This window comes from Balaenoptera borealis (assembly GCF_965194805.1).
Source record: "Balaenoptera borealis genome assembly, chromosome: 2".
NCBI lineage: Eukaryota > Metazoa > Chordata > Mammalia > Artiodactyla > Balaenopteridae > Balaenoptera > Balaenoptera borealis.
The window spans coordinates 101369992-101387570 of NC_138867.1; positions in this window are offsets into that span (position 1 = coordinate 101369992).

Sequence of the window (17579 nt, forward strand, 5' to 3'; positions counted from 1 at the left end):
AAATATTTACAATTGTTATATCTTCTTCTTGGATTGATCCCTTGATCATTATGTACTGTCCTTCTTTGTCTCTTGTAATAGTCTTTGTTTTAAAGTCTATTTTGTCTGATATGAGAATTGCTACTCCAGCTTTCTTTTGATTTCCATTTGCATGGAATATCTTTTTCCATCCCCTCACTTTCAGTCTGTATGTGTCCCTAGGTCTGAAGTGGGTCTCTTGTAGACAGCATATATATGGGTCTATTTTTGTATCCATTCATCAAGTCTATGTCTTTTGGTTGGAGCATTTAATCCATTTACATTTAAGGTAATTATCGATATGTAGGTTCCTATTCCCATTTTCTTAATTGTTTTGGGTTTATTATTGTAAGTCTTTTCCTTCTCTTGTGTTTCCTGTCTAGATAAGTTCCTTTAGCATTTGTTGTAAAGCGGGTTTGGTGGTGCTGGATTCTCTTAACTTTTGCTTGCCTGTAAAGCTTTTAATTTCTCCATCAAATCTGAATGAGATCCTTGCTGGGTAGAGTAATCTTGGTTGTAGGTTTTTCTCCTTCATCACTTTAAATATGTCCTGCCACTCCCTTCTGGCTTGCAGAGTTTCTGCTGAAAGATCAGCTGTTAACCTTATGGGGATTCCCTTATGTGTTACTTGTTGTTTTTCCCTTGCTGCTTTTAATATTTGTTCTTTGTATTTAATTTTTGATACTTTGATTAATATGTGTCTTGGCGTGTTTATCCTTGGATTTATCCTGTATGGGACTCTCTGTGCTTCCTGGACTTGATTAACTATTTCCTTTCCCATATTAGGGAAGTTTTCAACTATAATCTCTTCAAATATTTTCTCAGTCCCTTTCTTTTTCTCTTCTTCTTCTGGGACCCCTATAATTTGAATGTTGGTGTGTTTAATGTTGTCCCAGAGGTCTCTGAGACTGTCCTCAATTCTTTTCATTCTTTTTTCTTTATTCTGCTCTGCGGTAGTTATTTCCACTATTTTATCTTCCAGGTCACTTATCCGTTCTTCTGCCTCAGTTATTCTGCTATTGATCCCTTCTAGAGAATTTTTAATTTCATTTATTGTGTTCTTCATCTCTGTTTGTTTGGTCTTTAGTTCTTCTAGGTCCTTGTTAAATGTTTCTTGTATTTATTCCATTCTATTTTCAAGATTTAAATCATCTTTACTATCATTATTCTAAATTCTTTTTCAGGTAGACTACGTATTTCCTCTTCATTTGTTAGGTCTGGTGGGTTTTTGCCTTGCTCCTTCCTCTGCTGTGTGTTTCTCTGTCTTCTCATTTTGCTTAACTTATTGTGTTTGGAGTCTCCTCTTCGCAGGCTGCAGGTTCATAGTTTCCATTGTTTTCGGTGTCTGTCCCCAGTGGCTAAGGTTGGTTCAGTGGGTTGTGTAGGCTTCCTGTGGAGGGGACTAGTGCCTGTGTTCTGGTGGATGAGGCTGGATCTTGTCTTTCTGGTGGGCAGGTCCACGTCTGGTGGTGTGTTTTGGGGTGTCTGTGGCGTTATTATGATTTTAGGCAGCCTCTCTGCTAATGGATGGCATTGTGTTCCTGTCTTGCTAGTTGTTTGGCGTAGGGCGTCCAGCACTGTAGCTTGCTGGTCGTTGAGTGGAGCTGAGTCTTGGTGTTGAGATGGAGATCTCTGGGAGATATTCGCCGTTTGATATTACGTGGAGCTGGGAGGTCTCTTGTGGACCAGTGTCCTGAACTTGGCTCTCCCACCTCAGTGGCACAGCCCTTACGCCTGGCTGGAGCACCAAGAGCCTGTCCTCCACACAGCTCAGAATAAAAGGGAGAAAAAAAAGAAAGAAAGAAAGAAGAAGATAAAATAAAATAAAGTTATTAAAATAAAAAAATTATTAAGAAAATATTTTTTTTTAAGTAGTAAAAAAGAAAAAAAAAAAAAAAGGACATACAGAACCCTAGGACAGATGGTAAAAGCAAAGCTATACAGACAAAATCACACACAGAAGCATACACATACACATTCACAAAAAGAGAAAAAGGGGAAAAATATACATATATCGTTGCTCCCCAAGTCCACCTCCTCAAATTGGGATGATTCCTTGTCTATTCAGGTATTCCACAGATGCAGGGTACATCAAGTTGTTTGTGGAGCTTTAATCCACTGCTTCTGAGGCTGCTGGGAGAGATTTCCCTTTCTCTTCTTTGTTCACACAGCTCCTGGGTTTCAGCTTTGGATTTGGACCCGCTTCTGCCTGTAGGTCGCCTGAGGGCGTCTGTTCTTCTCTGAGACAGGACGGGGTTAAAGGAGCAGCTGCTTCCCGGGCTCTGGCTCACTCAGGCCGGGGGGAGGGAGGGGTATGGATGCGGGGCGAGCCTGCGGCGGCAGCGGCCTGCGTGACGTTGCAGCAGCCTGAGGCGCACCGTGCGTTCTCCTGGGGATGTTGTCCCTGGATCAAGGGACCCTGGCAGTGGTGGGCTGCACAGGCTCCCAGGAGGGACGGTGTGGAGAGTGACATGTGCTTGCACACAAGCTTCTTGGTGGCGGCAGCAGCAGCCTTAGCATCTCATGCCAGTCTCTGCGGTCCGCGCTGATATCCCCAGATCGTGCCCCCTCTCTGGAGCTCCTTTAATCAGCGCTCTTAATCCCCTCTCCTCACGCACCAGGAAACAAAGAGGCAAGAAAAAGTCTCTTGCCTCTTTGGCAGCTCCAGACTTTTTCCTGGACTCCCTCCCGGCTAGCTGTGGTGCACTATCCTCCTTCAGACTGTGATCACGCCGCCAACCCCAGTCCTCTCCCTGCGATCCGACTGAAGCCCGAGCCTCAGCTCCCAGCCCCCGCCCGCCCCGGCGGGTGAGCAGACAAGCCTCTCGGGCTGGTGAGTGCTGGTCGGCACTGGTCCTCTGTGCGGGAGTCTCTCCGCTTTGCCCTCCACACCCCTGTGGCTGCGCTCTCCTCCGAGGCTCCGAAGCTTCCCCCCTCTGCCACCCGCAGTCTCCGCCCGTGAAGGGGCTTCCTAGTGTGTGGACACCTTTCCTCCTTCACAGCTCCCTCCCACTGGTGCAGATCCCATCCCTATTCTTTTGTCTCTGTTATTTCTTTTTTCTTTTGCCCTACCCAGGTACATGGGGAGTTTCTTGCCTTCTGGGAGGTCTGAGGTCTTCTGCCAGCATTCAGTAGGTGTTCTGTAGGGGTTGTTCCACATTTAGATGTATTTCTGATGTATTTGTGGAGAGGAAGGTGATCTCCGTGTCCTACTCTTCCGCCATCTTGAAGCTCCTCTCCAGATTTCTTAATACTGGATTTCATGCTCCATGTAGACCTCATCCACCTTTTTTACCTTTCATGCCCAGCACAGCGTCCAACACTTAGTTGATCCCCAGGAGCTAGTGTTGTTTTTTTGGTATAATTTTTGTATATTGTTTAGTACCATCTAGTTGTTTCGATACAGAAAATTTTGTTTTACATATTTTTTTTAAATTTTTTAGGGGAAAGGGTTACATTATTTGTGAATTTACTCAGACCTGTCAAGGGGATGTTTAATTAAGATGGCTCTGCTGAGTGTCAACAGGAATACCTGGGCATTATCAAATAAGAATGTCCAGGAATTGGGCAGAGACGTCTGCATGCTTGGCAGTCCTTCTAGGTACTTCTGATATACACGGAGTAAGAGGACTATAAACTAGATTAAAAAACAAGCTGAATAGGGAGCTGGATGTTGGGGCATGATGAGACATGAAGAAGGGAAAACATTTCTGTATATTTAATTCTTTTTTTTTAAATTATTAGCACCATATTATTAGCACCATTTTAATTAATTAATTAATTATTTATTTATTTATTTGTCTCTGTTGGGTCTTCGTTTCTGTGCAAGGGCTTCTTCTAGCTGCGGCAAGCGGGGGCCACTCTTCATTGCCGTGCGCGGGCCTCTCACTATCGTGGCCTCTCTTGTTGCGGAGCACAGGCTCCAGACGCGCAGGCTCAGTAGTTGTGGCGCACGGGCCCAGTTGCTCCGTGGCATGTGGATCTTCCCAGACCAGGGCTCGAACCCATGTCCCCTGCATTAGCAGGCAGATTCTCAACCACTGTGCCACCAGGGAAGCCCTGTATATTTAATTCTTTACAATATTATCCATTGCTTTTATAAATTTCTCAGCTGAAGGAGAACGTATGAAAGTGAGACTGTTGGTGGTGGTGATTGCTAATTTGGAGAAAATGTAAGATTAGAAAAGTACATATATTCTAAAGCTAAGTAAGCGTACATAGTACATATGTGAGTTAGCATATATGATCTTTTTCCCAAACAGTAATATACACCTAAATATATTAACCACTTTTAAACTCATACATCTGAAAAGATTTCTCTCAGTGGATAGAATGAATTGAATAGAATTATGAGGGGGAGAACTGTGTGATAAATATTTCTTTCATTGCTTTTATATTTCTTTCCTTTTTCTATATGGAAGAAAATAGCTTATATAAAAAGCCAAAGTTATTGAAAACACACTTTTACTATAAACCAACCAAGAAATTTTAAGTTTCACTGTGTGCGTGTCTGTGTCCTTGCGTCTGTCAAGTTGAAGGTGTAAGAAGGTTGAGCCAGCTAAATGCTGCCATGGGCTGGAAATTTTTATTATCATGATAGCTGGAGAACTGGGCTCAGGAAATAACTTTTCTCTTAAAAATCTGTCTCTAAGTATGGTAATTTTCCTGAAATGTCATTATTATGCATTTGGAAGTAATAAAAATGTTAGGGGCACTCACAGGAGCAATAACTCAAGCACTTTTCCCTTTTGCAGGGTTGTTCAGTGGTTGGTTCCACTATTAAACTTGTGTTTCATTTTTTTTTTTTTTTTGAGGGAAGTGCATTTGCTGAGTCACATTTGCTCTGAAGCATTTATCTTTGTTTGAAAATACATTGGTATCCCTCACAGTACTGGTATGTCTTTACATTTACTGGGGGATAAGTAAACTTGAAAGTATATTTAAATGTAGCAATATTTATACATGCATTAAAAACAGACACAATAGCTGTGTACATTTATTTAGTAATTGTAAATAAATATGTTAAGAATCGTAGTTTTCCTCATGTGGTAGTAGACATAGGAAAGTGTTCTACCTTTATTGTTATTCTTCTTTCTTCCTCTTTCTCCTTCATTTTTTTTTCTCTCTCCCTCCATTACTATCCTTATCTAATGCAGTTTGTCAGCCCAATAGAGAACATGTTGATCATTTGCAATGGCTATGTTTCTTATGATCTGGTGGATAGCTAATCTTAGAGAAAACCAAGAGGAAGACAAATCTATTAAACCAGCTTATGTGGGACTGAAGCTTCCTGGGAAACTGGACTTTGGTTTCTAAAACAGAGATAGTCCAGCGAAAACTGAGTCTTTTTGGCAACCTACTGCAAGCTTTTATGGAAAGAAAAAAAAAAATGACAGTTCTTTTATTTAAAAAATATATTTTTCTAGAAAACAGAAATCTTTCTGTTTCACTGAATACTTTAGTGATTGTGTTTACCTCCAATCATCGTGTAGCACAAAGCAGAGTATTAAAAAAAAAAAAGAGAAATCTCTATGTGAGATTAATTCAACAAATTCATCAGAAATCAATGTTTTTAGGAAGAGAATTCTGTTCATGGAAATACTGCGAAGAATTACAGACAAAACCCAGTGTATTGGCTCAATATTTAGTAACAAAATTTCATATGTATTTAAAATAATCATGCTGTTGGTTAGGGGAAAAAAAAGAAAAAAAATAGCAAAAGATTGCAGAGAATAAACAAACTACCAGTGGATAATTAACTTCGTCAAAGAAAAAAATTGCACTGGACTGAGTTAAACAGGCAAAGAAGACTTTATCTAACACTGTTGCAATAAAGGAGAGAAAGTGACTTCAACTTGCCTTAAACAAAAGTCAGGAGAATTTTTAAGCACTAGAGTAAGTTAGTAAAAAAAGAGTGGAAGAAGTTACGAGGAAGGCTGGCCAATAGGATTTGGCCATCTGTGTTTGGCACTTCTCTAAGTTAGGCTCCTACCCTTCCACAGAGACTGGCAGATAGGGTTGCTGTCTCAGTCTGCTCAGGCTGCCATAACAAAATATCACAGGCTGGGTGGCTTAAACAACAGAAATTTATTTTCTCACAGTTCTGGATGCTAGGGATTCCAGGATCAAGGTGTCAGCAGAGTTGGATTCTAGAGAGGGCTGTCATCCTGGCTTGCACATGATGACCTTGCTGCTGTGTCCTCACAAAGGCAAGAAAGAGAGAGAGATTTGAGATCTCTCGGGTTTTTTTTTTTTTTCTTTCATAATGACACCAGTTATATTGTATCAAAGCTTCATGTTTATGATTCTATTTAAGCTTAATAACCTCCTTAAATGCCCTGTCTTTAATACAGGCACATGGGGCAGGGTTAAGGTTTCAACATATAAATTTTGGGCGACACAATCAGTCCATAGCAGGTACTTTCTTCCTTCATGATTACATTTCAAGGAGAGCTCTCAAGTCCTTGAGAAAAATATTTCTGAGTTGTAAATATGGCAAGAGACTGAGAGAAGATTTATAGCTCAGAGGGGTAGAAAATGAATTTACAATTGCAAGGTTTCTAAAGTAAATGCTCTAAGAAAAAAGAGGTCAGGAACTCTAGTCAGGAAAAATCCCTGTCTAAAGTTGAATCAAATTGAGAGGAACGTTAAGGCTGTTCTGGCCAACCTGTGGGTCATCTTTTCATAGTACTCTCTAGAAAAGAAATTGCCACAAGTCCTTGTCTTTTCATTCATTCATGGTAAAGCTGGCCATATAATATCCTATACATTAGCTAGGCCATAGGAAATGCTGCAGAATGCAGTAAATGGTCACATTTCAATTAATACCCACAGATTCCTTTGCTGCTTGTTAGCTAAAGGAGGAAAGAAGTGGGGTCTGTGTTTAATAATAAACTATTTTTGTCCCTTGGGATTTCACTGTCCTTGGACCAATTATCCAATTTAAAAAAATACAACCTAATAACATAGGACTAAGCACCCAGGTCTAAGAGCAGAGGTCAGGCCTTTATTTATCTCTGAATATTAGGGACAAGACCAGGTTTGTGTTATATGTGTCTTGAGGGGAAACAAAAAGGCCAAGGGAATATAAAGACATATAGAAGGGAAGTGGGAAAGAGATGAAAACAGAAGTAAGGAATGTCCTCTCTTAGACTGGTAGTATCAATATCAACTACTAGTGCAAACTGCCTACGGTTCTCTTACTCTGTTGAAAGTCAACTGCTCACAAAGGGGCTTTTCAACTTTCCATTTGACGAACTTTGAGTTAACTGGGCAAAAACAGGGATGGGATGAGGATGAGGTGAGAGACACATCTACCTCTGGATGAAAAATTTAAAAGGACACAAAAAAAGTCAAAATTAATTCAAAACAAGATTGATGTTACTAATTTTTCCGTTGGTTCAGGGTCTAATATGGCTCTACAAGGCGCTGTTACTGATCTTATCTTTTTTTTTTTTTTATAGTTACTTTATTTATTTATTTATTTATTTTTTTGACTGTGTTGGGTCTTCGATTCGTGCGAGGGCTTTCTCTAGTTGCGGCAAGTGGGGGCCACTCTTCATCGCGGTGCGGGGACCGCTCTTCATCGCGGTGCGTGGGCCTTTCACTATCGCGGCCCCTCCCGTTGCGGGGCACAGGCTCCAGACGCGCAGGCTCAGCAGTTGTGGCTCACGGGCCTAGTTGCTCCGCGGCACGTGGGATCTTCCCAGACCAGGGCTCGAACCCATGTCCCCTGCATTAGCAGGCAGATTCTCAACCACTGCGCCACCGGGGAAGCCCACTGATCTTATCTTGATTGAAAATCTTGACATTTTGTTTCCCATAGATTTTTGCATCAGTTTTAGTTTTTTAAAGTATAGCGTTAAACATTGTTTTTCTTGATGGACAAACTTTTTGGCATACCCTTAAATTTTGCAGCCAAGGCAGATGCCTCACTGTGTCATCCCAGTCCCAACTCTTCTAGAGGAAAAAAACTAGTATTATCCTCTAGATTTAGAATTTATTTTCAGTCTTTCTAGATAGGTGGAGTAGGTCTAGAAAGCATTATTGAAGCAGTGCTTTCCTAAGTGTGCACTAACAGAGATGAACACTGGTCTAGTTAAGAACAATATTGTTCATTTCTCATATAAGTCACTCAGAGACACTCAGGAGGGCAGTTTTGCCATGAGGGAAGTTTGATGAAGAGAAACATCTCTGAGAGTGTGCAGATAATTCAAACAATTTCATGTCATTAATGAGCATGTTAAGTGGATAAACTGTTGACTAAAAGACAGAATATGTGATATTTAATGCAACAATTTCATCATATCATATTTGTAAATCTCTGAAACCTATCTAACCATCTTTAGTCTTCTAAAGAGGGGATGTATTCCTTCTATCTCTTGGCATAATGAAGAGAAAATGAATGTACTTTAACATGGTCTATAAATGTAAGTTCCTGTAGGTTTAAGTGGATATATTTCTCACTGTTTACTTAGCTGGGTACTTGGTAACAAATATATACTATATCCACTACTTATTTAAATGATCCTTTTTATTTTTATTAAGTTCATAATCATGCTATGTGTAATTAAAATACACAGAATCTTAATTTTAAAAGCAAAATATCTACTAGAGAAGAGCAATGTAGTATTTCTATTGGCTTGGGAGAGATCTTTTATAAAACTATGACAGTTCACATAACTCTTTTGTAATTTATGTGAGTCACAATTAAAGTAGCATAAATTAATGTGTTCTATCAGAGTTGGCAAACTTTTTGTAAAGTGCCAGATAGTACATATTTTCATCTTTTCAGGCTATATGATTTCTGTTGCAACAACAATTCAACTTTGCCATTGTAGTAGGAAGGCAGCCATAGGCAATAGTAAACAAACAGGCATGTTCCAATAAAACTTTGTTTACAAGAATAGGCAGTGGGCTGAGTTTGGCCTACAAGCCATAGTTTGCCTTCCCTTGTGTTAGATGCTTCTGTATACTTTATTGAAAACTGTAAACTGGGTTGTCTGCAACAGTGAGCTGTAAAGGACTCATATCATTTATTAAGCTGAGTGTCCAAGCCATTATCTAAACACAAATAAACCATTAGTAATGACTATGGAATAGTTCATGTGTCTATACCTAATCTTATCTTTTAGCATTCTGTATTCCACAAGATTTTTTAATGTTAGATGTTATTACTAGGTGTATATTGTCATCTCTGTTTTGCCAGTATTTCACCCTCTTATAAACTTTTTAAACTCTTTAAACTTTTTAGAAGTTCTGAAAATTTACTACTTTATTGAAGGCCATGAAGCTTAAGGATATTTCTACATGAGGACAGTTTATTTTATTGGCAGTAATGAATGCATCTTAATGGGTCAGGGACTTACCTAAGCCACAAAATTGAAGTGGCCTAACATGGAAAGCTGGCTAACTAGATACTTGGTATTCAGTTGTAGTAGGACATCATCCCAGTTTAAGAAAAATTTACTGTGACTGTAGGGGCAGAGGTTAAATGATGCTGAAACTACACTATTTTAAAAATTAGGCTGTGTGTTTGGAAAAGCTGTTCTGAAAAAGATAGCACTTTGCTCTATACATTTAGCAATATTTTTGCTGTTGATTCCAATTAATGGCCACTTGGATATTATGAAGGATGAACAGGAAAATGATATACAGTTATTTAAAAATCAGTGCAAACTATGATTTATTTAGTAAGTCCGTCATGCGGAGAAAGAAGCAATAAAGCAATAGAACGAAATACCAGAACATTCACAGTTTGCTTTTCTAAAGGTTATTGTAGAAATTATATATATATTTGACTCAAACTTGCTGAGGTTATGAGATATTATCATAGCCATGAGTTTGGAAGTCCCAAGGCTAACCTCCACAGTTCCGTCTTGTGTAAGGACAGGACAAACTGTTTTCCCCAACAGAGAATTTGAGAAAAAGTGGTCTTATCAGTCACATGACCAAAAGCAAATGGAATAGCCAAGATTTCAAAGAACTTTCAAGTCAGAGTAAACCTCAAAGATTATTTGCTCAACCATTTAATTAGAGATGGAGAAACCGGTGTTCAAAGAATATAAGAGATTTTGCTAAAGCTTACACCCAGACAAATTTGCCATTAGTGCCCTGGTTTATTTTATTCCTGGACTTTGCTATTAGAAAATGAACTTTCAGCCACATTTAGGCACAGGCACAGAGACTCACATAGGTGAAAACATGTGAGCCCGGGAAAACTACAGTCCACTGCCAGTATTCAGGAGCTTCCAGATAGCGTTTGCATTGTTTTCCTCACACCTAGTTTAATGGCATTAAAAAGTTTGTATGTCCACTTATATCCTCCTTACTCAGTTTTAATTTATTTAAGTCATTATGCTAGATTGGTTAAAATGTCTGGGACCAAAATCTCAGGTCAGTCTTATCTCCTAGAAAACTTCTTAATTTATAATTGAAAGAGAGTTCAGGTATTTGGCAGGTGGCATATTAATGTAAATACACTGAATTAAAGTGGATGATTTTATTTTTTAATTTTTTGATTACTCTTTTGGTTCCACCTTATATGGAATAAGCTTTTATCTACAAACCTCTCCCATGGCCAGGACTAGGGTGAAATAACTCAGACACACAAGTCAAGGAGTCTTAGACTTGCAGGACCCTAAAAATATGTACCTCCTTGAATTTTGTGACCAGGAGCCTCTCTCACTCTAGTCTCAGCCCTTTCTTTTTTCATCGACTTCTTCCCTGACAGTATATTAAGAGAATGATGGGACAGAGGGTTTATGTCTGTAAGGCAATTTTAGTTTCAAAGAAAAAACTTGTTACAGTAATATATAGTATTGGTTATATTTTAGTCAGAATATTGCGGACTTAAAATATTAAAATTGTGAGAATTAAGTAGATATAAATATATAGTTCAGATAAAATTCTCCTTGTTATGTGACGTAGATTACCATGTAACCCATGGCTTCTTCAGAAATATCTCACCGTATGAGAAATCTGGTGATTTTTCAGTTAAGCACAGAGCTTTAGCCAGACTGTTTATTGATGTTCTATATTCCCCATTTTTATTCATATGCCTCCTTAAATTTATATTCTTATTTTCTTCTCTGAGTTTTATTCTTCTTCCTATTTATATACAGTATACATTGGAGAGAAAGGGTAGAAGGAAAGAAACATTTATTGAGTCTTCTACTTGGTGAGTCCTTTGCTAGATATTGTTCATCTAATAATCTAATATGTCTAATCATTGTGTTTCTAAGATGCCATGATTTGGTGTTTTTTTTTTCTATAGAAAAAATTCATGACTCATGATAATAAGGGTTTTATTTTTCTCTCTTACAAAAATTTTAATTATAAAGATTTAAAAAAATTTTTATTTTCTTCCATTTTTATTGAGATATAATTCACATACAGCACTGTATAAATTTTTTTAATATCTTTATTGGAGTATAATTGCTTTACAATATTGTGTTAGTTTCTGCTTTATAACAAAGTGAATCAGCTATACATATACATATATCCCCATATCTCCTCCCTCTTGCGTCTCCCTCCCACCGTCCCTATCCCACCGCTCTAGGTTGTCATAAAGCACTGAGCTGATCTCCCTGTGCTGTGCGGCTGCTTCCCACTAGCTATCTATTTTACATTTGGTAGTGTATATAAGTCCATGCCACTCTCTCCTTTCATCCCAGCTTACTCTTCCCCCTCCCTGTGTCCTCAAGTCCATTGTCTATGTCTGTGTCTTTATTCCTGTCCTGCCCCTAGGTTCGTCAGAACCTTTTTTTTTTTTAGATTTCATATATATGTGTTAGCATACAGTATTTGTTTTTCTCTTTCTGACTTACTTCACTCTGTATGACAGACTCTAGGTCCATCCACCTCACTACAAATAATTCAATTTTGTTTCTTTTTATGGCTGAATAATATTCCACTGTATATATATACCACATCTTCTTTATCCATTCATCTGTCGATGGACACTTAGGGTGCTTCCATGTCCTGGCTATTGTAAATAGAGCTGCAATGAACATTGTGGTACATGACTCTTTTTGAATTACGGTTTTCTTAGGGTATATGCCCAGTAATGGGATTGCTGGGTCATATGGTAGTTCTATTTTTAGTTTTTTAAGGAACCTCCATACTGCTCTCCATAGTGGCTGTATCAATTTACATTCCCACCAACAGCAGCATTGTATAAATTTAAGGTGTACAGCATAATTATTTGACTTACATACATCATGAAATTATTACCACAATAATTTTGGTGAATATCCAACATCTCATATAGATGATATAAAATTGAAGAAATACAAAAAAAAAGTTTTCTCCCTTGTGATGAGAACTTTTAGGATTTACTCTTAACAGTTTTCATGTGTAACATAAAGCAGTGTTAATTATGTTTATCATATTGTACATATACATCCCTAGTACTTATTTACCTTATAACTGGAAATTTGCACCTTTCAACTGCTTTCATCCAACTTCTCCTCCCCCTGGTAACCACAAATATAATCTCTTTTTCTATGCATTTCTTTGTTCTTGAAGTAGAATTGACCCATAACACCATGTTAGTTCCTGTTACACAACATAGTGATACAATATTTCCATCCATTTCAAAATGATCGCCAGGATAAATCTAGTTACCATCTGTCACCATACAAAGATGTTACAGTTATTTACTATATTTCCCACACTGTACATTTCATACCTGTGACTCATTTATTTTGAAACTGGAAGTTTGTCCCTCTTAATCTGTCTCACCTATTTCTTTCCTTCCCCCTCTGCCAACCACCTGTTCTCTGTGTCTTTAACTCTTTTTCTGTTTTATTATGTTTGTTCACTTGTTTTTTTTTTTTTTTATCTTCCACATATAAGTGGAATCATATAGTATTTGTCTTTCTCTGTCAGAGTTATTTCACTTAGTGTAATACCCTGTAGGTTCATCCATGTCACAAATGGCAAGATTTCATTCCTTTTTATGGCTGACTAATATTCCATTGTATATATATACCACATCTTCTTTATCTATTCTTCTCTTGATGGGCACTTAGGTTGCTTTCATGTCTTGGCTATTGTAAATAATGTTGCAATGAACATAGGGGTATGTATATCTTTTCTAAAGAGTGTTTTTGTTTTCTTTGGATAAATGCTAAGGAGTGGAAGTGCTGGATAATATGATAGTTCTATTTATAATATTTTTGAGGAATCTCCGTACTGTTCTCCATAGTGGCTGCACCAATTTACATTCCCACCAACAGTGCACGAAGGTTCCCTTTTCTCCATATCCTCTTCAACACCTTATTTGTAGACTTTTTGATAATAGCCATTCTGACAGGTGTGTGGTGATATCTCGTGGTTTTGATTTGCATTTCCTTGATGATTTGTAATGTTGAGCATCTTTTCATGTGTGTGTTGGCCATCTGTACATCTTCTTTGGAAGAATTTCTATTCAGATCCTCATCCCATTTTTATCTGGGTTGTTTGCTTTTTTTTGATGTTGAGTTGTATGTGTTCTTTGTGCATTTTGGATATTAACCCCTTATCAAATATATCATATGCAAATAACTTCTCCCATTCAGTAACAAAGTTATTTTTTTGATATATGTTTAAACATATAAAACCTAAGTTTCCCTGAGCAAATCTGGCATTGATTTCATCTAGTTTTAGTTGAAGAATTATGTGACTCCCTCTTTTTGATATCAGTTCTTAAGCACATATTTCTTACTTAATTACTATGTTTATTGTCCATTGTTAGGATAAACAAAGTACAGACTGCTCAAATACAGCATCTGTGCTGCAGCTACAGTTCATTTTGGCTGGAAATATACGATCCAGTTTGAATCAAAACAAGAGCAGTCTGCATAAAGCAAATATAGTCTCTTCATCACCTAATAGTTCACATTACAATTTGCCTTGTAAAAAATTACCCTGCAAGAGAAATGGCTGAATGTTTTCTCATTCATGTATCAAGACAACACAATAATCAACATACATGTATACCCTTCCCATTGAAGACCAGCAAGGCCAAGGACCCAGAGTCATTCAGTGGTAAAAGATTCAAATACAACTCTGTTTGACTCCAAAGATCTATCTTAAATCCAACTACAGTATTCATGAGGTTCACCATATTCCTTTATTTATTTTCAGAGCACTTAACTTTTTAAAAAATTGTGCTAAAATATACATCTAAAACTTTCCACCTTAACTGTTGATAAATGTGCAGTCCAGTGGCATTAAGTACATTAACATCGTTATGCTGCCATCTCCACCTTACATCCACAGAATCTTTTCATCTTCCAAAAGTGAAACTACCCATTAAACAGTAACTCCTCATTCCCCCACCCTCCAGCCCCTGGCAACTACTATTCGAGTTTTTGTTTCTGAATTTGACTACTTTAGGTCTGTCAAAGAAATTCTTCTTGTAATTGGCTTATTTTACTTAGCATTTACTTAGCATAAATGTTCAAAAGTTTCATACATGGTATAGCAGGTGCCCTAATCTTCCTTTTTATGACTTAATATTCCATTTTATGTATATGCCACATTTTGTTTGTTCATTCATCCATCAATGGACACTTAGGTTGCTTCCATTTTTTTTTTACCATATTTATTTATGTGCCCACCATGGAAGTGAAAGCAGCTTTGCTGTATATATTTTTAAAGTAACATTCTAAATTAAATAACAAACACTTAATTCCAACAAACAGAGAATGAACTAATGGATTGACCTTAGCACAACCATAGAACTATCTCCTTTGTTCCTGATAATTGGTGGAAGGTTTTTTGGAAATCAGTTGAAATATATTAAAGAAAGAAAAAGACACCATAGATTTGTTGCTCTGTGTGAAGGAAAACAGCACATACTTCCATTTTACCACAAAAACAAAAATGTTTATGCCTCCCTGGAGCAGTGTTTGAAAGAATCTTGGAGCTTTTGGTCATAAAATATATTGTAAATTCTTACCTTTTTTTTTCTTTTTCCGGGAAACCAGTATAAGTGAACACATTATTGTATAAGTATCCTTAAGGAAAACTCAGTGAGGAAGAACAAGTAAACACCAGAAGAACATTTTAATTCAAAACAAATGCAGCAAATATTTTCTAAAAATCACTTTCTTTTGCTATAATGAAGCAATCTCTTTGGAAGGAGTTCTTGAAGTCATTTTTTTTCTTAAATAAAGTTACTTGTTGATTCCCAAAAAAGGTGTGCGTAACATGCATTTTGAGTGTCTGTAAGGCTTTTTAGCTTATGGTTTATACTATGAACTCAATTTAAAAGGTCAGGAATACAACTTGTAACAGTTTCGTACCCAAAGTGAGTAGTATGCTAATAGAAAAATAATTTTTGGTAAATGACTTTAAATCTGCATAATAATGGTATTTTTAGTTGACATTTTAAAAAGTTATATTTTTAATTTAAGAAGATAATTCTAAACTATGAATGTTAAATTTAAGAATGTCTTGTTTTACTAATTCATATTATTCTAAAAGGTATTTTGAATATATTTAATACTGTTTTCATGAGTTTTTCTAATGTCCAGAATTAAGTTGATCACTATTAATAAATAGTTTCACTTATAGACATTTCATATTTTAGCCTAAGAAACTAATTATGAAAACTCACAGGCCAAATATTATAATTTTCTTTTTTTCACTGGGAATATTCAATGTGGATTCCTTACTTTATTCTGTCTTCTGGTTTTATATATATGTAAAATACTTTGATCTCCACAACTTGAAATTTGTGAATTATAAGAACACTGATTATTTCACATTATATTTTTTCTTATATTCTTTGCATTTTGCTTTTTAAATAGTTTGTTAACTTTCTCACGAAAAGACTTTTTTTTTCTGAAGGGGTATAATTTTATTTTTATTTTTAAATTTTTTATACAATTTTAAGAGTTACTTTCCATTTATAGTTATTACAAAATATTGGCTGTATTGCCCATGTTGTAAAATATGTCCTTGAGCCTATCTTACACCTAATAGTTTGTACTCCCACTCCCCTACCCCTATAGTGCCCCTCCCTCTCCATACTGGTAACCACTAGTTTGTTCTCTATTTCTGTAAGTTTGCTTCTTTTTTATTATATTCACTAGTTTGTTTTATTTTTTAGATTCCACATATAAGTGATATTACATAGTATTTGTCTTTCTTTGTCTGACTTACTTCACTTAGCAAAATGCTCTCCAAGTCCATCCATGTTGCTGCAAACAGCAACATTTCCTCCTTTTTTATGGCTGAATAGTATTCCATTATATATATATATATATATATATATATATATATATATATATATATATATATATATATATATATATTATATTGGGTTGGCCAAAACATTCATTTGGTTTTCCTGTAAGATAACTCTCGTAGTGTTTAGTTGTCTTTAACTTCATTCAAAACAATTTTATTAGATTGTATTGTGACAGCTGTCATATTATTGTGCATTTAAAAAAAAAAAACTTATCAGAACTGGTGAATTTTTGTGTAGCCATTTTAATATTCAAGATGGAAGAAAAAAAGCAACATTTTCAGTATTTTATGCTTTATTATTTCAAGAAAGGTAAAAATGCAACTGAAACGCAAAGAAAGATTTGTGCAGTGTATGGAGAAGGTGCTATGACTGATCGAATGTATCCAAAGTGGTTTGTGAAGTTTCATGCTGGAGATTTCTCGCTGGACAATGCTCCATGGTCGGGTAGACCAGTTGAAGTTGATAGCAACCAAATCGAGACATTAATTGAAAACAATCAATGTTATACCACGTGGGATATAGCCGACATACTCAAAATATACAAATCAAGTGTTGAAAATCATTTGCACCAGCTTGGTTATGTTAATCACTTTGATGTTCGGGTTCCAAATAAGCAAAAAAAAACTTCTTGACCATATTGCTGCATGTGATTCTCTACTTAAACGTAATGAAAACATTCCATTTTTTGAAACAAATTGTGACAGGCAATGAAAAGTGGATACTGTACAATAGTGTGGAATGGAAGAGATCATGGGGCCAGCGAAATGAACCACCACTAACCACACCAAAAACCGGTCTTCATCCAAAGAAGGTATTGTGTATATGGTGGGATTGGAAGGGACTCCTCTATTATGAGCTCCTTCCAGAATACCAAACTATTAATTCCAACAAGTACTGTTCCTAATTAGATCAACTGAAAGCAGCACTCGATGAAAAGCAACCAGAATTAGTCAACAAAATGTATAATCTTCCATCAGGATAATGCAAGACCGCATGTTTCTTTGATGACCAGGAAAAAACCATTACAGCTTGGCTGGGAAGTTTTGATTCATCTGCCATATTCAACAGATATTTCACCTTCAGATTTTCATTTATTTCAGTCTTTACAAAATTCTCTTAGTGGAAAAATTTTCAATTCCCTGGAAGACTGTAAAAGGCACCTAGAATAGTTCATTGCTCAAAAAGATAAAAAGTTTTGGGAAGATGGAATTATGAAGTTGCCTGAAAAATGGCAGAAGGTAATGGAACAAAATGGTGAATACGGTGTTCAATAAAGTTCTTGGTGAAAATGAAAAATGTTTCTTTCATTTTTACTTAA